This window comes from Nelumbo nucifera, chromosome 3 (assembly GCF_055504915.1).
Source record: "Nelumbo nucifera cultivar China Antique chromosome 3, China Antique-T2T, whole genome shotgun sequence".
Taxonomy (NCBI): Eukaryota; Viridiplantae; Streptophyta; class Magnoliopsida; order Proteales; family Nelumbonaceae; genus Nelumbo; species Nelumbo nucifera.
This window is the reverse complement of record NC_142651.1, coordinates 104,519,189-104,543,469: the sequence shown is the minus strand read 5'-3', so window position 1 is coordinate 104,543,469 and position 24,281 is coordinate 104,519,189. Positions and strand designations below refer to the sequence as shown.

General features: G+C 38.0%; 1 non-coding gene across 1 annotated transcript; it reads right to left on the bottom strand.

The window, feature by feature from the left end:
- Positions 1-19,697: 19,697 nt before the first annotated feature.
- On the bottom strand, positions 19,698-19,769 carry TRNAT-UGU (transfer RNA threonine (anticodon UGU)). The gene has a single exon. It is a non-coding gene; the product is annotated as a tRNA-Thr (tRNA).
- Between the last annotated feature and the right edge of the window lie 4,512 nt (positions 19,770-24,281).

Below are 24,281 nucleotides of genomic sequence, written 5' to 3'. Positions count from 1 at the left end.
CATCGACATCGAAGATCGAATCGTGTGTCTTGACCCAGCAGAACTTGACCTAATCCAATCCATAAGCCAGCAAAGGATGTTGCCTGCCTGGCCACCAAAGCCTAACGTGAAAATATCTAAGGTTTGGTGGGTTCCACTTCCATCCAATCAATGCCCAGTCCACTACACGGAGTTTGTGTAGTAAGGTCAAACGCGTAGCATATATTCTCCTGTTGCGGACGCGGTGAGGATCGAAAGGAATTCTTTGCTGTGTTGGGCGCTGAACTGATCTTTTGATAATAATGTATTCGTGGACGAACCACATGTCTAAGTAATTTTGTGCATGCAATATTGCAATGTAACCACTTAACAACTTAGGATATCACGTGCCCAAAAATAAAAACTGGTCGTTGGTTGGGAACCCAGATTATCTACCCACACTAGCCTCCGTGAATTGCATTTTCACATTTCACAATTCAACCTGGCGACGTCAGGCAGCAATTCACGGTGGGTACGAGATCTGGACTGTTTTGGGAGCCTCTAGTAGTCCAGTACAAGATACTTTAACTAATTTAGGTCTTTATTTGTCTTTTCAATTAAAAGATTATTAGCAAGGGCCCTTCTAGAGGAGAAAACATGATGATAAATTCGAAAGAAAAAAATTAAAAATGAAGAAATTAATAAATAAATTATAAGTCTGTAACTAGATGAATAAGCAAGGATAGAAAAAGTAGTATAAGGTGTGATACATAAGCCAGAAAGGAAAAAAATAAAGCAATAGTTCTAAAGTTCAAAAAGATGTTGTAATGTGCTTAACAGTTACAAATGTATTATCATGAAGGTGACAATGCTTCAGTGAAAGCTAATACATTTGTAAGAGTTGAAGCAAAGAGGGAGTTTTTAAAGAATGTTCTTGTCCCGTTTATTTGATGAGCTAGTCTCTCAAATGTACAAGTTCTTGCCAATGCCCGGAAAAGGAAGATTCCATGTAAATTGTGAGCAGTAATGTCAAAGTGTATTTGTTGTCACACTGAATTTTAATATTCTTTCATGGAAGGAAGGTTGTGTTTGTTGGGCAAGTTTGATTATTGTTCATATATGATATATAATGAACAAAATAATTCTATGGTTACAAGAATCGGGCTAAAAATTCTTGGACTGGTGTGATAGTACCTTGAGTTTATTGGGTTGATCTGCATAATCAAGGTTGTACCTGTAGAAGGGCAAGAGGATATTATATTAATATGGAAAAATAACAAAGAAAAAATTGAACAGAGAAGAGTACAAAGGGAATTAAGGGAAAGGGAAACTGACTATGGTAACTATGGTAAAGATGAGCTTGTACTTCGGTTTAAAGGCTTGTTGAATTGCATAGATGAGCTTAGAAGAAAATCTGCATGTGTAAAAATCATTTTGAAGTTAGTTTGTTATTTATGAAAGGGGAGTTGTTGAAGAGTTGATTCCGGTATATAGATTTTCTAATAGTTCCTCCATTTCAGCTAGCAACCTACGACTTTCTGTTGCCTAGTCAACAGTTGATATAAGTACGATAATGGGGTGAAATTGCTTTGAAGGATCAACAGTGATATCCCATACACAAATTTAATGGAGGTGGAAATTGCATTTGGAACTAAACTATAATGAATATAGGAAAAGTGAGCCAAGGATAAGTAAACAAATTAACAAAGATCGGAGTTTAAGTTTATGTCACATATAAAGCAAAAGTGCCAAAAAAACATAGCTAGAAAGAAGGCCACCATGTAAGATGGAGCGAATAGATGAAAGGCCCAAGGAAAAACACACACACACACATAGTGGACCAATAGATTAGAGGCCATCAGACCCCATGGCTAGAGACTCTTGACCTAGAGTCTTGGGGGCCATCAACAGTCTACAACCCAATAGGAATAGTAGCAAGATTGGTTTTGCCTTCAAGATTTGCAACCTTTTGCCTCATATGCCTAATTTCGGCAAGCAACTCGCGGACATGACCCTCAAGGCACTCACATTTGTATGAGCAATACATACAGCCTAGATAGTTCACATCCTCTATTTGTATTGCATAATATTGTTTGAGCCTCCTTATAGCATTTTGGCAAGCAAATTGTTGGGCTTCTGCAATAGTAGGGTTGGGCCCCCCAGTGAAAGTCCATTTCTCATCGTGAATAGTAAGTACAAGGCTGGTGTTATAGCCATGTTCATCATTTTCCACCAAGTACACAGGCTCAGGAATCCCGAGGAATCGAAGCAAACCTCTCAGGACACTTTTAAAACAAATAGGGAAAACAATGTCATCCTAGCAATCCATATCTACAAAAAATGTGTACTAAGATTACATCATAGAAGGAGGCTTATAGCATTGAAGACACACATTTGTTCTATGAAGCTTCATTGTCTCCTATAGCATTGAAAGCACACATTTGCCATAATCCTACCCGCTGACTCACGGTCTAGATTCACATCTCCTATCTTGATCCTAGATATTCATATCTTGCACTGCGTAGCAAATACAGATAGAATTATTCATTGAAGTCAAGACAGGCTCATTGGGGTAGATGAGTAGGTCCATTCAAGAGCAATAGAGATCCTAGAGGACAAAACCACAAGGCAGGGCACCACTCAGGAACCATCTTGGTATCTGTTGACTAGTAGTCTAGTACATTAGCTTGATAAAGGCATTAGATAACATGAAAGTGGTTCAAGAAAGAGACATGAGTATCTCATCAAAAGCATGTATACAAAAAATTAACAGATTAATCCTGCTTCAAGGAAAACATGAAAGTGGTTCAAGAACTCCAGAAGGGATGAATAAAGCATGAAGGGTTTTAAAGTATGAGCACGAAGGGATGAATAAAGAACTCTATAAGGTTAGGTTACAACCGTTTTTACCATAGTCAATTTCTCTTTTGGAAAGCCCTAATAATACAATCGTTTTATGTTTTCTTCTCAAGTAGCTTAACTAGATCTTCAGAATTAGGCTTAGGCCTGCTAAGTCTCTAAAGAAGTTGCACCAAATGATAGGGATCAAGCAAGATTTCAATGTATATAAAAGACACAATAAGAAGTAAAATAGCAATTCAAAATCCCTAACTTGGTAGTGTAATGATGAATATCAGTATCAATGATATAAAAGTAATTAGTGATAAAAAAAAGACTCGCCAAAAAAATAGTGATAAAAAAATATGAAAACTCTGATTACAACAATGGCACATTAAGAAAGAAAACAAGAGAAATAATACTAAAGAATAACCTAACCTCTTTGGGGATAGAAAGAAGACCTTGGAGTTAATGGTTAGAAGCTGAAAACAAGAAGAAAAACAGTGAGAAGAAGATAAAGAATCAATTACCTGGTGGATGCAACGAATTAAAGTAGAAGGATGATGCAAAATAAGAGAATGCTAGGCAGAAGACACCCAAAGATATATAGCATGAGGTGGGGTGGGGCCTCCATGTCATGAGTGTAAAACACAGCCGCTCAAGAAATTTGAAGTTCTGTCACTCTTGTAGTTGGGAGTTGGCGGGTTGGGTGAGGAGTTGATGCATCCGCCTCCATCTGCAAATGAAAAGCTTCGCGCCTTCGCCTTTAGACTCCACTGGAAAGAAGTCCACTAAGAGAATTTTGATTTGATAAGGCAAAGTACAACCAGATCGGAATCCCGAGTTAGAGAGATTGATGATGTGCAGTGCTAGTGCAGAGATAGAACGATGATGGTGCAAAGTAAGGCAGAGTCACCTTCTTCCCATTTGGAAGATCGGAATCCCGAGTGATGTGCATAACGATGATGTTCTTTGTAGTAACAACCGCCTTCTTTCCATGTTGATCGAAAAGAAATAGTTGTCTGTCTTCAGCCGAGTCTGAGACGATGATGTTAAAAACCGTCATTGAGAAGATGTGAATGGATTGTGCTTTGAAGACACATTAAATGTTCTTAGAAGGCTCTGCCATTAAAAACGTCTTTAATACCACTTTTCTTTAACCACCATTAAAAACCACCATCCTATCTTCAGCTGAGTAGCCACTTTTCTAAGCAAATTAAATGCGCTTCTTTAACCGCTGCTTGAGTAGCCGAGTCTCAGAAGGCACATTAATAGCGATTCTTCAGCCGAGTAGCCACTTTTCTGAGCACATTAAATGCGCTTCTTTAACTGCTGTTTGAGTAGTCGAGTCTCAGAAGGCACACTAAATGAGCTTCTTTAACCGTTGCCAATCCATTGCTGCTTGAGTATAGGATTCAAATCCATTATGCACCAATCCATCACCAACCGGGTCCGACACAAGGGGACATTAAATGTGCTCAGAAAGCACATGATTCTTTAATACCAACACCGATCCATGCAAGCACAGGATTCGAATCACCAATCCATTAACACGTGTCACAGAAACAACGCAGAAAACTTAATACACAGAAACAATACACCCATACATCTGTGAGTTCCGCACGTTTAGATGCTTCTTACTAGCACCACAAGCAGCCACATCTGCTTCCCTTATATATATATATATATGATGTGTAAATATTATTTTACCCAATGAGATGTCATTCACAGTAGGTTCCAAAATAGCGAAGGCTGTATTTTACAAATAGCCAAAAGTTTTTTCATACAATGTGGATAAAGAGTAAACGGCAAAAAAAAATGGTTTGGTTGGTTTATAGGTTCGATCATCCTATTCAATCTGAATTTGGCAAAATTTGTTTGAATATTTTTTTATTGGATAGGCATTAAATTTTTGTAATTATCTCTGCAGAACTTTTTTACATAGTTGCAAGTGGATCCTCTCTTAAAATCCTCTAATAAGAGGCACAAAAAATGTCCATAATATCTATGCAGTTACAATTAAGGTTGATTTCTATAGAAAAAAATACATTATAAACTTTATGAATAACAAAAAAAAAAGAGTTTAAAAGTTATAGTTTTACCCTTGAGCGATTGATATGAAGGAAATTTTTTAAAATAAATCAATTTCATAAAAGAGATTAGAGACGCTTGGGGTAGTGATTGATACTAAGAAAAAATTTGGAAAATAAACATTTTGGCCAAAAGTAACTGTATGGGTAGTTTAGACAATTTCATACCCATTGTTAGAGGATTCTAACCAATGTTTTCGAACCTTCATTGACTCGGATGGTCAAACCGTTCGGCTAAGGAACCGTCCAAGCAATCAGTTTCATTTTACCCCAAACCCGGTCCCCTGGCAAAAAACCATTGGATTGGTCAACAACCTGTTGACCTAGGTGATCAAACGATCAACCCGAATGCTTTTTTGTTGTTTTTATTTTCATTATTATTTTTGTCAAAATAGGTTATCCGTTTGAACCGAAATGGTCAAACCGTTGACTCAAAAATCGGTGGCCAAAATGTTCCAGTTTTATGCCGATTTTTAAAACATTGATTCTAACAACTTGCAACTATGTCAAAAAGTTCAGGGGAGGTCATTGAAATTAGCAAAACTTTATGGGAGGTTTTAGCAATTTACTTGAAGGGATACTACCCGACTAGTTACCATTTTTATGATAATGGTTAATTGGTTACAAGTTTTTTGGTATTATGTATTTCTAATATTGAACCAATGAACCTTCATTTAAATTTTCAAGCATATGGGTGGATTCAAGCCAAGTTGAGCCGAATATCTAACTATTCAAGCTCGGATCACCAATAAATTATGAGGCTCAAGCTAGAGACTTGAGCTCGAGTTCGGCTTGAGTTAAAAGCTTATAATCTCAAGCTCGGCTCGACTCGAGCTTGACTGAAAGCCAAATATTTTATAAAGATAATAAATTATACATATAAAGAAGTTATTTTTTTCAACATATACAAAATTAAGAATGATAAAAACTAGTTTTTATTATTAAATAAAAAAAATATTATATATAACGCTTTTTATTTTATATACATATATATATATATATATATATATTATTTTCTATATGTATAATATTTTTACATTTATTATTTTTTATATGTATAATATATATACTATGTAAAAGCTTGACTTGTCTCACGAGCCAAGCTTTATTAGGCTCGAACTCGACTTGATTAGCAAAAGAGCCTATATTGGGCTCGAAGCTCGGTTTAGACCGAGCTAAATCAAGCTTTTCAACAAACTAGGGCAAAGATCCTCTAGTATGATCATCTTTTTCACATTTGTAAGATGTGCATTGCATCAGATTTTAAGGACCTATAGTATTGAAAGTAGAGTAAGGGTGCATTTGCGTTGAGATGAACCAAAAATCTAATTAGTTGAACTTGGTTCAACAAAAAAAGCATGAGGCTCGAAATTTCCTTTTGGGTTCAATTCAAGTAGAAGTAGGAACTTGAATTTGACTCAATTCAAAAGCTCATATGTTCAAACTAAACTCAGAAATGAGTATTTATGTAAACAATTGCACATAAATAATTATTTGTTATTGTATAAGCTTGGTAGGTATGTAAGCTTTACGAGCCAAGCTATATTGGAGTACTAGTGCTCAGCTTAGAGATTGATTTAAACTAAACCAAATTAGTTTTTCATTAAGGTTGTGTTTGGTTTGAGGGAAAAAGTAGGGAAAGGAAGGAGAAGATAGGGAAACATATAGAAGTTTTATAAAGGTTTCTCTACTTTTTCTTTCAAACCAAACACAACCTAAGTGAATTACAATAGCTCGAGAAAAAATTGATTCGTTTTCATCCCTATTTAAAAATATTGATGGTGAAGCCTGTATTGTATAGAAAAGGTCCCACTCTTAATTATGTGTTTGGAGCCGTAGATGTTTATTGACTAAACGTTTTGTACTTGATTTGTTTCGAAAACTGAGAAAAGCAATGATGAACCCCTTTTTGACACTTATGCATCATTAAACACCACATCCGCAAAATAGTGAATAAATGCCTATCATTGAGGGAATCACTAAAATAAAGCTTTTTCTAACAGTAGACATACACATAAACCGAAGCCTATTTTTACAAATCCATTTATATACTAAATTCATATAATCAGAGAAATGGTGAAGTGGCACCTATATCAAAACGTTTATTGATGGTTCCAAAAGGCTTATAATAGTAAAAGAAAAAAAAAGAAAAGGCAAATTCAGAGCTTCACGGGCCCCTACCTGCCGTTTCCTTTTTCAGCTAAGTGAGTAAAATGAGTAATAAGCATGCGTTATTGAGTTGAATAATAAATAATAAGAAAGTCTAAGAGATTGAGACCAGGTTATAGGTAGGATGCATTAATTAATAAAGAGCTTAAAACTCTAATAAGATAGACTTGTACGCTAGTCAAGTACTCGGTATTTGCAGATCATACAAGTGACAGTGACTGACTTCTACAATAACCGCCTTAGTCGGAGTAAATGTCCAAATATTTCAAGTTGGCGAATAAAATAAAATAGATTGTGAGTGTGAACCTCACTACATCGTGATAGATGATGTTCACAAAATTAAAACTTAACATTATATAAGTTGGGTTATAATTAAGACTTAAGAGGAGACTTGTGATAATTAATACATATGACAAGTGGGTCCTTCTGTCAAAAGTAAGTAATAAATAAATAAAGCAGAGGTAAGAGTAGCTGTTTATTGCTGTTAGGGTGAGAGGGAGGTTGGTAGTCCGGTTCCGGCGGTCAGCAGAGAAAATGCCCGTGTTGAATTGACCAACAAATCTTCATTTATTTTTCCTCTCATTTTGTCTCGACCGCAATATTGACAATTTGCGTGCGTTTTTATATTCCGTAATCGTATACGACACCCAAGTCTTTCTCTCTCTCTCTCTCGACGCCAAATTCTTCGCCTCTCACAAAGTCACAATACGATAGCGACCAAATGAAAAAGCGCGTTTTTTACCGTTTCATATAAGGACATTATTCAGAACTCAGAAGTCTACTTGTTCATGGGGTGGATAGACCGACGGATTGGTCCAACTCGACTCAGAAGGTGGCATTTTGGAACGGTTAGAAATATGTTTTTTGAAACCGGATTGGACAGGGCACTGTTTTGAGGACCGGTTTTTAGGTCAAATGGTCCAACCGTCTGGTTTGAGTAGATGGCCCATTCTGACTTAAAATAACATAAAATATATAAGAGAAAACAACAACTAAAAACTGTTGTTTGAATTGATGGTTCAACCATCCGAATCAGCAGTCCTTACCCAAATCAACGGTTTTTAGCCAAAATGTGGTTTTAGGGTGAAACTGAATCAGTTACCTGACCGGTTCTCGAGCTTTTTGGTCTGACTATTCAGTCCGCTCTAATTTTGAAAACCATGGTTAGAAATTCCAGATCGAGATTGGTAACATTCTCAGCAGATGGCCTACAATCCCAATTCCCAACTCCTAACCCAAAAGAAGTGGTACTTGGCCAGCCATAGAGGTGTCAATTGGATTGGATTTGGTCCAACCCGATCCAGTCCAATGTGAGTCCATTTGCAAATGGACTGGACCCAATCGAGTCCAAATTCAATACAAACCAAATCCAATCCAATCCATCAAAATATCAATGGACTGGATTGGATCCAATCCAAACCGAATGAAATATACAAAATTATATAAAAAACATAACATATAAAAATTACAAAAATATATTAAAATGAAGAAAATCTGAAAATTACAAAAATATACCCTTTTGGCATTGAAAAAGCACTTTTGTAAAAGTGCTTCTGTAGAATTGCTTTTATAAAAGTGCTTTCATAAAAGTATTTTCGTAAAAGTGATTTTATGTACCTTCAGCTTTGACTGGTTTCAAATTGGATAAGGGTTTGGCCTCATTATCGGATTATTGGAAATTTGGTTTAGGTCCAATTCAAACCAATAAGAATATGGACCAATTTATTTTGGAGGCCTAATCCAATAATTATAATGGACTGTCCAAATCCGATTTGATAAGATTTGGATCGGATTGGATCCAATCCAAAATCGGTCGATTGACACCCCTACCCAGCCACGCTGCCTTAGCAAGTGGCAAGAGGGCGAGTCATGTAATAATCTAATTGCACCAACTTTTTCTTTTTCTTGCCAAAAAAACTTTTTCTTTTTCCTTTTGTTTTTTGTCTTTTTGTCTATCTTTGGGCAATAGAATTTGATTCCATCGATTTCAAAAGTGAAGGCTGCATTGGGAACCAATGCAAATATTTAAAGTGTAAAAGGGTCCATATAAATTGCAAACTTGGGTTAGTTTTGCACTAACAAATTTACCTTCTTACCCATCAAACTTCTCATAAAGCATATGCTTATTTTTATCAAAAGCCCAATTGAATGCAAATTTATATCTTTTTATCAATGTAAATATGTATCGGAAAATGTGTTTTTTGTCACTTGTCAATGCATAAATGTAATGTTGCCAAACACAGGCAAACATCAATCGGAGTACAAATTTACCCTGAATCGGGATTTGTACTCTATTTGCATCCTTTCCAAACACAGTCGAAGTGAAAATCAAATTGAAAATAATGGCTACTACAACATGGTGGCTCCCAATTGAGGTCCACATTATTTGGATTAGATGGTTGTTGGATGTGTTTTAATCAAAGTTTAAAATTTGATTAAAACACTACTACAATACACCCCGTATTGAGCATATCGTATCGAATCTTTGAAAAATAGATACAGAATACGCATGGAAATCGAACGTTTCTTATTTTTTCATGCGCATTAGACCCATATTAGGGGCATATCGGGGGTGTATCGGGGCGTATCGTATCGTATATTTGAAAAATAGATACATGATACACATGGAAATCGGACATTTCATTTTTTTTCATGCGTATCGGACCTATATTAGAGGCGTATCGGGGCATATCGGGGGTGTATCGGGGTGTATCAGTAGCGTATCGACAAAAAAGATATAACCAAAAACTAAAAAAAAAATTAAAGGGAGAAAGCAATCTTTTTTTCCTCGAAATAAGACTTCTTTCACCCCCAAATGACTCTAAAACTCCAAACTTCATTCCTAGAGTTCTAGATTTGCAAAAGTTTGCATGAAACAAGTGTGAATCGTTAATTTTTTAAAGATTTTTCAAATTTTGAAAAATATGAAAAAAATAGGTAAATTTTTTCAAATTTTTATAATATCTTGTGATTTCTTTCTTTTCTTGAATGTTTAAATTTATGTTGATCTACATTTCTTACATTCAAAAACAATTTTTTTTTTGTGTTATCGGTAGATTTATAGAAATTTCATAAAAAAATTTATAATTCTATGGATGATCTATCATATCCACAGACCAATTAAAATTTCTTCTTTAATATTTTTTTTATATTTTTAGAATTAAAAAATAAATAATTATATTTTATCATTTGATTATAATGATTGAATATATTATAATTCTATGGATGACCTATCATATCCACAAAGCAATTGAAATTTCTTATTTAATAACTATTTTTTGAATATATTATATAATGTTTGTCTATTTTTTATAATTTTTGAAAATAAATAATAAATAATTATTATTTAAATAATAAATAATAATTAATTATATTTTCACATAGAAATTGTGCCAATGCATGTTTTATGGTTGGATAGGAGAATTGGATTTTTCCAATCACATAAAACATTAAAACTTAAGAATTATAAATTATAAATTATAGTTAAACATAAGATTTTTAGTGAAATTATAATTAACTATAATATATTTCTTCATAAAACCATTAAAATATATTAATTTAATATATATACACCTCATTAAAGTCTTATATTTAATGTTATTGATGTATTTTTATGATTTATTAAAATATTTATATTATTGTTAAACATACATATATATATATTTTAATTTTTCTCCGATATATATATATATATAAGACGTATGTGGATACGTCTCTTAAACTTACATTTTCAATATACTTACTTTAACTGGGCTGATCAAATGAATTCGGGTTGAACTAACTTTATGGGATTGGACTTGGACGCCAAGTTATGTCCACAAGGGTCCATTCGTCTTCAGCCGAAAATTCTCTCAACTCTCAACATCACATCAAAATAATTCATGCTTCAATGAATACACATCATATCATTAAGTCCAACCATGTTCTACTTTGTCATATTTTGGTAGAGTCTGGATTACGCGTGACAGTGGAGATCCGCATGATATGTTACCGCCAAGGATTAGGAGGGGGTGGAGAAGGTTCATGCATTTGCGACAAATGGTAGGCTGGGCTTCTGCTAAGGTTCCTATCGAGTTTGAGTATCCAGATGAAATGAACCGACACTGTTTGGGATATTTGTTCGTTATGTGCTGGTCGGGGTTTCCTGGATAAAGCTAAGCCACGAACAAGTCCTATCCTTTTGCGAGGCGTGCTGTTAATGTAAGAGCCCTTTAACAATTCGGCCTTCATTTGCCACGTGGCATAATGCTTTTCTTGCTTTTTATTTTTAGATCACTGGCCAACATCAAGTCATCAGCATCTAAACGTGCGATAAACGACAGTTCACTGATCTCTCCCCCCAGTGCGGCAGTCCCCCAACCCCACACCCACGTTACTTAATCCTATCCAAAATAAGCGCCAACTTTGTTTGGCGGCCTGTCGTGGGTGGGTAGGGCCTCTACGGCCCAAGACCAAGACTCCCCTAGAAGAATTGCATAAAAGTCCATCACCTGGATTGGGGTCCACTCCCAGTCTCCCATTCCTGCCCATCTTCCATTAGCTTTGGTGAATGGCAATCAGCCAATCGGGTCAACTAATATAGGATCAAGTGGGTATTTTACAAATTCAATCATTCCAGTAATTTCCAAAATTGGAGGTCCTCCCACACCAAAATTGGCTGTGTGGATTGTTTACTGTGTTGACTTCAATCCATCAACGGTGGGCATTCTTCCAAGTTACAAGTTCCAACTGGGTTGGGCCTTTATCTTAATCCAGATCCACGGGTGAACTTTATTTCTTCATAAATGAAATTAAAGCCTACGTAGACGTTGTTGGGCGTTTTTTTCTCGACCGGTAAAAATCGGCAGGCGAGGCGAGTTGAGTTGAGGACATTGAAATAAAGCGGGCAAAAGTCAAACGTAATAAGTTTGTGTTTGAGTGTCTGGGTGTGAAGTAGTGTTAAAAAGTTGAAACAGAAAGAAGTAGCTAGCACGTTGTATTTTGGTAGCTAAAGGAAAGAGACTTCAACAGCCTTAGACTTTGGCGACTTCAATATTTTCTTCAGAAAGGGATCCGGCCAGCGGACATGTCCAATCTCCACCAACTCCGCTTCTTTTTCTTAAAAAAAAAAAAAAAGAATATTGCTGGCTACCAGTACAATTAATGCAGTTTCAAATTTTGTTTTGCCACCTGGCAATTGGCGTCCATTGCGGCTTGCTTTGCTTGCTGGTCGACTACTTTGGTAAAACTAGAACTCGATGGGATCCTCTCATGAAGCTTCTGCCCAATAAAACAACAAGGAATTAATATGCATGCCACATCACCAATTAAGATTCAATAACAAGCATCGCCCCAACTGACATTCTCAAATCCTCAATATAGAAAAGGCAGCGACCAGGTTTTCTAATAAAAAAAGGAAACTCCAGTCGAATTTGTACGCACGTTACCAAATACCCGCTTTCTCTTCGGTAAGCATGCACCATGTCGACACATGAGCGTTGCATCGAATAATTGGAAATGCATCTCTCTGGCTTTTGTATAATGATTTTGTGAAAATGCAATTCGGTAGGGCTAATCGGTCGCCATCGTCCAAATATGATTTAGATGATGTGGTTGGCCCAAAATGAGATCTAAAGTGAAATCACAGTGTGGCACACCTGGAATGGATGCTACCCCACCACACGGTATCTAATCCTCAACTTGTGTGGTCTTTGTCAAAACCATAATTCAAGGTGCTCTCCCAAATCCCAATGCCAAGTTCAACAAATCGGTGGGTTCTCCGGCGCGTGGCCAGTCGATATTTTAACATGGCAACCACCAAACAAATTTGAAAGTAATAGTCATCCGGCCTTAAATTATTCATTCCGGCCCATTATGTATAGCGATATGGGCCTGGCTCAAGTTTCTGTTGAACCGTACGCTTGAACTTGCCCCCTACAGAATAAACTGCCAGTGCCTGTTAATATGGGCTTAAATCTTGGGCCACAGAAACAGTACCCATGTGAAGGTCTAAGAAGTGGTTAAAGTTGATAGCAGTTATTACAAAGAATGCACGGTTATGTGATTAAAGTTTTTTCTTCTCATGCTAATCTTAGCTACTAAAACTGGTTTCACCACAAAATTGATTAATTAGTCAACTTAAGAGTCCGTTTGGGAGGGTTTCTGCATTTGAGGTTGTGTTAATTGAGCTGGTGGTTTGCACTGGCGTTTCAGAGAAACTATTCAGAGTAGCCTCATATTTGAACAGTGGTTTGGTTGTTTGGAAAATCAATATTGGCTTTCTGAATTTTTATCAAACACAGCTTTGGTGTTTCCGTTGGTATCCAGCTTGAAACGTTAGAAGCCATGTCCCAAAAGCCCTCCCAGACGGACACTAAAGCATATCGTCTTACAGCACATCTCAACCGTGTATTGGGAATATCTCCCAATGACAAATACGGAAGATGTTCTCAATGCCTGCTGAGATATATATGTACAACGTTTTTGGGGCGCATTCTGTGAGGGGCAGATGTGAACTATCTTGCAAAACCAGAAGCCGCCCACACAGGCACTGCAGCCGCACAACTGAGCTATTTCTGATGTGCAACCGAAGGGTCTTGTGGGTACGTGTAGATAGCATCTTTATGGATAGCAGATCAGATCTGAGCTCTATGCAAAAACACTGCCTTCGATTTGTTGTCAGGATCTCTTGCCAATAAAATTAAGACCCAGCATGCAGGAGATGTGTAGTGTCGGATGATGTTGGAAGTGTGTTTGGACGTGTTTCGTTGGCAGGAGCCGCAGGTCATCTGGACTCACAATTTTGAACCAAATTGGATGTGAACTTTTTACTTCTTGTTATGTTGCCCATTATTCAATTCTGATCGTCTTTTCGGCTCTATGTTTACTGGCCCACAAAAGAATTGGAGAGGAACATCATGTGATAGGCCAGCGGCCCAGCGCTGTCTTATGACTTCAGTCTTTATAGTTGGTACAACGTACAAAATGTTAGGCTGGGCCTGGTTAACATATTAACCCCAGTCCATAATGCTAGAAGACTTCCTGGATGGATGTGATCCAAGATGATACCCCTATCGGCCCATCCCAATTCCATTCGATCCATTTAAAATCCTGGTATCAAAAATAAATTAAACTTGACCCAATCTCCTATATCAAATAAAAATCCAAGCCAAACAAGTATATTTGCCTCGTGCTTGTACCTAGTGGTCATTGATTATTTAGTAATCAGTTATCGGAATCGGAACTAAAAATCCCTTGGAATTCGAATTGAGAGCAGAATGATCTATTTCTATAGTTTATTTGGTTAAGGCAGGAATTGGAATGGGGATTAGAATCGGCTGAAATGGGATTTCATGCTCATGGGAGGAAGGATGACCACCATTCTCTCAAATAGGGGAATGTCATTCCAACAGAAATAGGAATAGGATTCCTAGTCTGCTTAATTAAACAACTGAAATCGAAATGGTCCATTTCCACAAATCAAATGGGCTTTTAGTATGCCAAAAAAGCAAAAAAAAAAAAAAATGTAAAATACAAAAACCTCCACTGAAGTTTCTGACAATCATAAAATCCTCCCCTATAGTTTCATTTTAACAAAATACCCCATGAACTTTTGAGAAACTCAACAAAAACCTCTGCTCCATCACTGTCTCATATGTAAAACGTTAGATTGATGCACCAGTTTTTTCCAAATACCCATTCTACCCTTTTATAAATTATTTTACATACAAAATTACTAAAATAACCCCATTTTAATTCAACAAAAACCTCCTTTAACGATCATCTCAGTGATTTTACATACAAAATTATTATTACTGAAATATGTATTTTTGTTGGGTTAAAATGGGATTATTTCAGTGATTTTGTATGTAAAATCATTTATAAAAGGGTAGAATGGATATTTGGAAAAAAACTGGTGCATCAGTCTAACATTTTCCATCTAAGACGGTGGCAGAAGGGAGGCTTTTGTCGAGCTTATGAAAAGTTCAGGGAAGGTATTTATTAAAATAAAACTATAGGAAAGGTTTTTATGATTGTCAAAAAAAACTTAAAGGGAGGTTTTTGTATTTTATCCAGAAAAAAAAAAGGTAAAAGTAAATGGAAGAAAAGAAAACCCTGTACTCCATGTGTCAAGATTGTTGCCTTTGAAAATTATTCCCCACAAAAACAGGACTGGGGAGAAAGGTGGACATTGGACAACCCATTCAGTTCTCCACATAAGCTGCCAGATTGAATATTTGAATATAGGTTGTCCAAATTGTTCTGTCAGATGTAACAAATAAACCCATCTCTACATTTTAATATATTTAATGGAGGTCATTTTACCTACATTATTTAACAATAAACAACTTTTATTTCTTAATTTCTACTCCTATAATGTCATGATTAATTATTAAAACATTGGTTTTTCCACAATACAAACATGTAAAACAACTATCGGCCATTCTAATTGTGTTTTACTTTTATATATATAACAATAACAAAGTGGCGAGTTACACGTAGTACTGATGGTGGACGGAAAAAGATAAGAGATCTGCTTTAAGTAGTTTTTCTGCGTCTCTCACGTAAGTGCGTATCCAACTGACGTTGTATCTGACCAATTGATCGAAAAGGTTAAAAACTAAGGAGGTGTTTGGCCAATATTTATGGTTTTGTTTTAGTGGTTTGAAGTGTGAACCTCACCTAATTCTTTCAATCAAATGTAATTTATATTGGACAGGTTTTTATATACTTTCATTGTCCTGACATCCTTCATCTTTGTCCTAAAGCAAAATAATCTTTAACTAAATAACTTAGGAGGAGCCAACTAGAAGAATGCGACCTGCACAGGGGCATTAAAGAACCCAACTTTGAGGTATTTGGTTGTGAAACTAAATACAAGAGGGAAAAATTTCTCAATTAATCAGCTCAACTAGCAAGGTTACCTGCAAAACCTGTCATAGTGTTGCCACGTGGCAAAATGGTGTGGTCAGTCCATGCCATCCATTCAGTAAGGGATCCCGCTACATTTGCAACCTGCTGTTTGTTATGGGTCAAAGAGTGGGTTGAAAGTAGAATTCAAGGCACTAATACAATACTGTTGGATCCTGTAGTTTTACATCAGAGTCTGGATCCTAACTACATTAGTGTTTTTCACAAGTATAATCTTGATTATTTGATGTTTAAATATTTTATTCTGGCCATATAAGATTTTTTGGGTGCAATTTTGCAATCTGGATCTCCTAGACTCCTACATTTATGGCTTATAGTGTACATTAAACAATGAAATATCATCAAAATTCAACGTCCCACATCACTTTCTCGCCATGTATTGGAAACATCTCCTGATGGTAACATCATCATTGGGAGATGTTCCCAATACTTGTGGGACGTTGTGGGGGATAATCTTGTGTGGGGCTGATTTGAATTTGGTTGGGACTATCTTCTAGCCAATTGGTCTTTGGCATGGTTTTTAAAATCGGACCGGACTGGACGGTCAGACCGGAAAGACCGAGAATGACCGGTTCTGTTTTTTCCAAAAACCAGATTTCTCCCCAAAATCATTGATTTTGGTTAGCGAACCGCTGAATTGGGCGATTAACTGTTCGAACCATTTGAACGATTTTTACCGTTTTTTATGTTTTTGTCAAAACGGTCCGAGCATTCAGTTCGAACGGTCGGACCGTTCAACCGATAAGCGGACCCCTGACCGGTTCGGATTTAAAAACCATGGTCTTCGGACAGAATTATTGATGGAGATGACTGGAGGTAACATGAGGCACAAAAAGTAGTTATGTTTACTTGTAAGGGAGTTAATGGCCGCACTTTTCTCCACTGCAGATGGATTAATTCAATATTCGTTATATGATACGCCACTAAACAACCTTTTACAGTGAATGATGACACTGGGAAATAAAAGATATGGTGACAGAACCTATAAAGTTTTTATGTTTCAATTTGATCACCCTTAAGAACTAAGACTCCGTCTCTTCTTTTCAAATCAGAAATCACCGATGGATGATGGCAATCAATTCAGAATACCTGGAAGCCTCGTGTATTCGGCAATACCTGGTTTGTAGAAAAAGGAAATTCTACAAACCAGAGCTCCTCGGAATCGTTCTAAAAACTTTTATTTATTTATTTTTTGCCTTTTAGTCTACATTCCCTTATTTTATCACTTACTGAACTTCTATGTTTCTTTGATCAATTTCCTTTTTGACCCTATGGATTTTTTTTTTGGCTCTAATAACCTTTTAACTTTGCAAAAAGCCACTTTACACCATAAAAAAAATTGTGAGAATTAAAGATAATATGTCCAAAATGTTATGGTAGAATGGATGCATAAAAAAAGAAAAATCAGATTAAATCCTGAACATAATAAGTGCAGCAGTTTTCCGATCAAGTCGAATGTGAGACCGTGGAACGACGTGTCATTGTTGGTAGCCTAATCTCTAGTGACTTTTGTGACTAGAAACTGGAAGTTGATTAATGAAAAAGGAAAATGTAGCCAAATTAAATTAGCAAAAGTGAAGGACCCTAGTAGGGTTGGAATAAAAACATTGGTGCAGGCATCTTTCCTTCATCAATTCACAAGTGAACACATTGTGTATCAAAGAAGGTGAGGAGCCCACTAAAATCTCTGGGACATGTTTCTTGTGTATCAAATCTAACATCCACCATTGACATGAACAGGTATATATATTTAAGTGATTCACTTGTGTCTCTGATGATTTTGACAAGAATTTTGTTGCTGAGAGCACTTAAATACCTAATCAATTGATGTAACTGCATGGATAGAGACAACCAATATCTAGGGGCTCTTTGATTACAGCTGAAGTGGCTGAATTGAAAGTCTTATTGCTTTGTTTTTTAATAAAATAAATTTTTAGAGGGGTTGTAGGATTCTATTCTTGCTGAAGATGAAGTGGAGCAGTTTTCTATACCCATAAATATGCTATTCTTTAACTATTTTATTTATTATCTATCAAAAGATAAAAGCAATAATAACTCCTTCAGTTGAGCAACTTCAACCATTTTCAAACGACTCCTAATAACATTCTTGTATGTAAGTGGTTCTGATGGCCTCATCTCCCATCAAACCTTGGATAACCCAATCTTTGCTTCCTTTGAGCATTCAGGCTGCATTCGGATTCCTTATTTTAAGTGCTTGTTTTCTTTTTATTGTTAAAATACTTTTATTAATATTGAATTTTTAATTGTAAAAAAGAGATAAATCTTTAAAATAAAGAATGCCAAATGCAGCCTTGGTGGCCATTACCACCATCAAATTAAACACTTATGAGTAAAGCAGTGAGTATTGCAGCAACAGTTATTAATTATTAGGCCTAGTAATTAAAAATTAAAGCGACTAAAGTGAGTATAAAAAAAAAAACAGGGAATTAATAAGAGACTGTGAATAAAGGAAGCTTATTAATTTAGTAGTGTCAATAATACTCGATAATGGAATTGGATACGATAAAAGATAAAACAAATTTCGGTGCCCATTTGGGAGGGGCTTGTAGTGTTTTAAGCTGGGCCTTATACAAAATGTCTATACATACATACATACATACATACATACATCCATACATACATACATACATACATACATACATACATACATACATACATACATACATACATACATACATACATACATATGCATTGAATTTGGTGTTGAAATTTATAATAAAAACATCATATTTGACATTTTATGAAGAACTGACAATGGTACCAAATAGTGTATTAATAACTCAAAAGGATTTGTGGTATAAAAAAAACATATCCTCATAAAATTTGTATTGACCAACCTAAAACGTTTGTAAAAATGACAATAGTACCAAATGCAATCTATGTTTGGTAAAAATTTGAAAAACCCACATCAACATTTAGAACACCAGTTGAGTGACTAAAACATGAAGTTACTTTGAGAATTTGAGTAGTTTATCTGGACCATGGATGCTCAACCTGAGTGGCTTCTCTGTGGCAGCTCAACCCAAACGCAAAAGCCCTCTCAAAGAAGGCTTCAGTTCTTTTACTAGGTCGGAAATTAATCATATTTATCCTCCACTTAGGCTGCATTTAGCATTCTTTATTTTAAGAACTTATCTCATTTTTACAATGACAAATGCAGCCTTAATTACAGAAGATTAAACTGACTCATTTCAGTTTCAACCTGTTCAACCACAGTAAGGTCAATTATTGGCACCTCTATTAAAATTTTTGCTTTAAAAGTAACGATGCAATGGATCCAGAAGCCTAAATGAAGCTAGAGATGGCACCCACTCCATAAAGAAAGAACATGCTCCCCTAGCCCTACTAATGGGGATTAGGGTTCCATGGAGGTAAGGTAACTGGTCCCGCTGCTTTTTATGTGAATGGTGAAATCAAAGCCTAGACTGAAATATTCGCTTATGTTTTATTAATAATTAATGAATGGGGAATCTGCAGCTTGTAAGAACTCCACCAACTATTTCAGGAATTACTAATTCATAGTTGAGACTGTCTATTAGTCATGATACTCATGACCCATGAGTTAAATTCATTGATCAGTGTTTTTATTTTATATTACAAGTTAACTAAAAAACAATATCTTTATCGCTGCATGCTTGATTATTGAACTAGTTTGCAAAAATAAATGCTGAAATGACATATTGACAAACAAAGCGGTGTAAAGTAAAAACTTGCCCTCACGCAGGATCGAACTACGGACCTTCAGTTTACAAGACTGACGCTCTACCACTGAGCTATAAGGGCTTTACGCATGCATCCCCAGAATGGATATTATATAATATAATTACAATACAGAACTACCACGCGCAATCTTCAATTTCCACTCTAACGGTAAAAAAAAATGCTTTGGGAAAACAAAAGCTAACCCTCCATTGGGCATTAACTGCTGCAAAATCATTGCCCAATGGAATTTAGCCCCTTCACTCCATCCGGCAGCTAAGGTTGAAATGAATACATTTTAAATATAATATTATCTTCTAAGATTATGGAGTGAAAGTTGTAGGTTTGGGTTGTAGTCGTTTCTACTGCCTTTAGCTTTGTCTTTGTTTATGTTGGATTTTAATCTCACTAGAGATTAAATTTAATGAGTTTGATTGGTCAATTACATGAGAAATTACACTTGTATACTTGTTTTGGAAAATAGCTTTTCTCTTATTAAAATAAGTTTTAAATTTGTCTCACATTGGAAAATTACAAGTTTTGTTTTGAGTTTTTTAACATGTGTATACGTGTGTGCAGTACAATGAGGCGCTTTAGAGGCGCACTTTGGTGTGATGGGCACGGGTTTGACTTTTTGATGTGATGCTGACCATTGATGTGATCAACGACCATGTCGATCAGGTATGGTCAAGAGGCACAATTCAAAGTTAATGGTTATTAACTGTTAACTACCTTTTAAATAGTCACAATGTTTGAAATTGTGATTATTCAAGGTGCCTTTCTCTAAACCAACACTTTCATCTTCTACATACTCTTCAGAAACTATTTAAGGAGTGTGAATCAAGTTTTTACATACAAAATTTTTGAAAATCACTTTCTCTCTCTCAATCCGGTTTGCTACAGTCTCACAGAAGGTTTCTTCGGAGACTCTTCAACTTTGCTGGTTGCAGATTCTCACCCAAGGCTCTATTATATCCTGCGAACGATTTGCCTTAACCCAACAGCAAACTCAGTGGGGACAAATAACGTTCTAAAGACAGTGTCTTCAGACCCACCTTAGAACTTCTCCTCCAAGTTTCAGTGACCCCATTTTCCAACAGTTTAATGAAATCCTTTCATTATATTACAAGGAGAGAGAGGGAGAGAAGTTCAGCATATTTCATGTACAATATACTAAAACTAGCAGTGTGCAGTACACGGGATGGTGTTCAAAAATATATTTTTAAGGGAGAAAAATGAAGTATAGTGGTTTATCAAAGTATTTTATATATTTTTACTTTTTTACATGTAGAATAGTAGAAAAAATAATTTTCTTGTTTTCTGTTATTGAGCTTCAAAATTTCCTTTTTATATAGCTTATATATTATGAGAAGCACATAAACCAATTAATGGTGGCTAAGTTGATACCTTATCTAGTTATTTGTAGTAGAGACCTGGGTTGAGGCGATGGTCTACCTCCCATTGCGTAGCCCTATAAAGCCAAAAATGTGCTAAGCATGAGAATAATAACCAAGTTAAAAAAAACAATTTCAAATTTAAACTGATGAAGATAACCAAAGACTCACGTTAAGTTCTTCCTTGCTACATTTTATTTTTGAACCAGAACAATCAATGAAATAAATCTACATTAAATTCAATTAATAAAATTAGAGGGAAAAACCTGAACCCAAGGAACAATGATTTTTTAGATTGGTTCGCTCCATGTATTAGTGGGCAAATTTGGGTTTTTTGACATTAATTTGGGTCTAAGCTAAGGTTCATATTTAAGTTGACTCTTAACTTGACCCAATCCATTTAATTTACACAATACTTTATTAGAAAAAGCTAAAAGGTATTAAAAGATATTTAAGAGGAAAATAAAGATTTAGTGGGGAGCGGAGATGTTAGGAGAGAGAGAGAGGAAAACTTTCACAACAACTAAGGGATCATTGTTCATTATTGATTGATGATGCACAATCCGGCCGATCTTAGCTGTCAACGATCTTGCCTCTGAACTGGGTGGCAGGGACCTGAAACGGAGGAAGGAGAGAAGCTCCGGGGAGAGCCCAGCGTAAGGGCTCCGAAGCTCAAGTTAGAGTCTTTCAAAGGCAAGATAGACCAGATAACACAAAAGTTAGTATACCTCGTTCCTGGGGGGGTAGGAGCCTTTTATAACCACCTCGCGCACTCACTTCTAGGCTTCCGTCAGATCGGGCATGATTACTTCTGAACTCCTGCTAGTTCGGATGTCACTTCATCTGGCCGGATAGAACCGCCACTGCTCCTTTTGTCAGAGCCGTATCTACGGCTAGTAACGACGGTGGCAAGTGGCGGTAGCAGGAGGCCGTTTGAAGTGCGGCTGTCAGGCGTCAGATCCCAAATCAGTCAGGTTTGTCGCCCTTGGATACGGACGTCCTTGGTGTCAGGTACGTTTGGTCAGCCTGGTGTTTCGAAAGCGAAGTGTTGGAGTGGCGAGCGAGATGTCTTGAGTTCGGTTTGGGGAGTATTCCGAGCTGCCATGGGCTAGCTTGGGTCACAGCTTTGTGGGGCTTGGGGCCTAATATAGTTCGTGCTCCTTGCAGGGAGCTCGGGTTCTCAGTAGGGAGCTCGGGTTCTTAATAGGGAGCTCGGACTCCCCGTAGGGAGCTTGGACTCTTGGTAGGGAGCTCGGGCTCCTTTTAGAGCGGTCTGGTGGAGTTCGGGCTCAGTAGTGAGATTGGACTTGCTTTCGGTGCTCGCTTCGGGCGCTCTACTATCCCGAGTTGCTTGTTTTTGCCACGTGTCGGGTGATTGCGAGGTCGGGCCAAATTCCCCTTCATCAATTGCCCCCCACTCCCTGCGACAAGGGTCCTGTCTTGGCGTGGGGAGTTCGTAAGGTAGCAGGAGGGTTTTGGTCCGTGCTGAGGGTGCTCGCCTTAATTTGATTTTCAAAAAAAGGGGCGCGCGTTTGGGAGACGTGACGGTAGTCGTTCGAGAGTTGAACTGCAGATGCTTTTATTGCGAGGAGACGTGCGTCGACACCCCGTCAGTTTCGAGAAGGTGCGTGCTGACACCCATCCTCTGACAGGACGTGAGCGATGCCTCGTCAGTTTCGGAAAGACGTGCACTGATTGGCCTCGGAAGACGTGCGGTTTAGCGCGGCTGTGGGCCGTTGGATTGGCTTCGATCTGGGCCGTCGCTTTCCGGCTGCTGTGGATATAAATAGCGCGCGGGGGGGGGGGGGGGGGGGGGGGGGGGCGTCCTTGCTACTGTTGTACCTCTTGAGCTCGCGCCTAAGTTTCAGTTCGCGTCCAGTCTCTTAGTTCGTGTCACAGGTTCCTTGCTTGTTCGAGCTTTCGTGGTCTACTTCAGTCTTCTTCTCGGGTGAGTGCTTTTGGAATCCCGTTCCATTCTCTGATGTCTAGTTCGGAGGGTTGAGACTGTTCAAGCGGGTCTGATGTAGGTTCTACGAACCAATTTGCGTCCCCCGGTAGTTCAAGTGAGCCCGATGTAGGTCCTTAGGAAGGGGTTGAGCCTACAGCCCGAGGTGCTTCGGGTAGGTCGGCGTCCACCTCCCGTCGTGGCCGAGTTTTAGATCAGTTCGGCCCTTCGACTATGACGCCCGAGGGACTTCAATCCCTCATAGACTACTACGACTTGCCCGGGGAGCACGCCTACTTTATCCTTACGGGTAGCTTCCCTTAGGAACACGGTCCTGATGAGATCGTGATTTTCCTAGAACAGCTTGCTGCGGGGCTGCGACTGGCTTTTCATCCTCTTCTCGTCGAGGTTCTAAACCACTTCGGTGTGACGGTCGGCCAGCTTCACCCGAACTCCATTAGGAATTTAGTGGGGACGATCTCCTTATTTTGTGACGAGAACTTTCCTTTGGATCTGGAGATTTTCTCCTCTATTTTAATGCTGAAAAAGCAAGCGGGTCCCCTTCCTGGGCGTAGGCGGGCATACTACCTGTCTCCTTGCCCAGGCTTCAAGCTCTTACATGGACTCCCTAATAAGGTCCCGGCGTGGAAGCGGGACTATTTCGGGGTGCGAAGTGCGCTGGGGTGGCCGTTTCAGACCGGCTGGGGGATGGCCGCACCCGACTCCGGCGTCACACTCGATAAGGAGACGGCGAAGGGCCTCCGACAATGGGCGCGGCTTGGGCTGGAGTGTCAACGGTATCTGACAGAGGCCAAGCTTATTGCTGCGGGCCTGAGTTCGGGTAGGTTCTTTCCCTAGCGATCCTGTCTTGCACTTCTTTTACGTGTCTAACTGATGCCGAACTCCTTTTCGCAGGTACAATGGACTCTCGAGGGACCCGAGGTGGGCACTTGTTCCAGGGCATGAAGAGGAGAAAACGGGTGGCTAAGCGAGCTCGCGCCGAACCACCCCAGGGTGCGGAGCCCGAGGTGCCGGACTATCCGGCGGAGGATCAGCCTATGGAGCCCGAGATGGTTCCTCCTATGCAGGAGCCGGCGGGGGCTCCTTATGCCGAAACCACACACACAGGGGCTCCCGCTTACTCCGAGTCTGCCCATACGCGAGCTGGGCCGTCGGGCTCGGAGGCCCCGGGGGACTTCAGGAGTGTGCTGTCGCCTGTTCATGCTCTTCAACGGAGTAAGGAGGCGATGTTTCCCG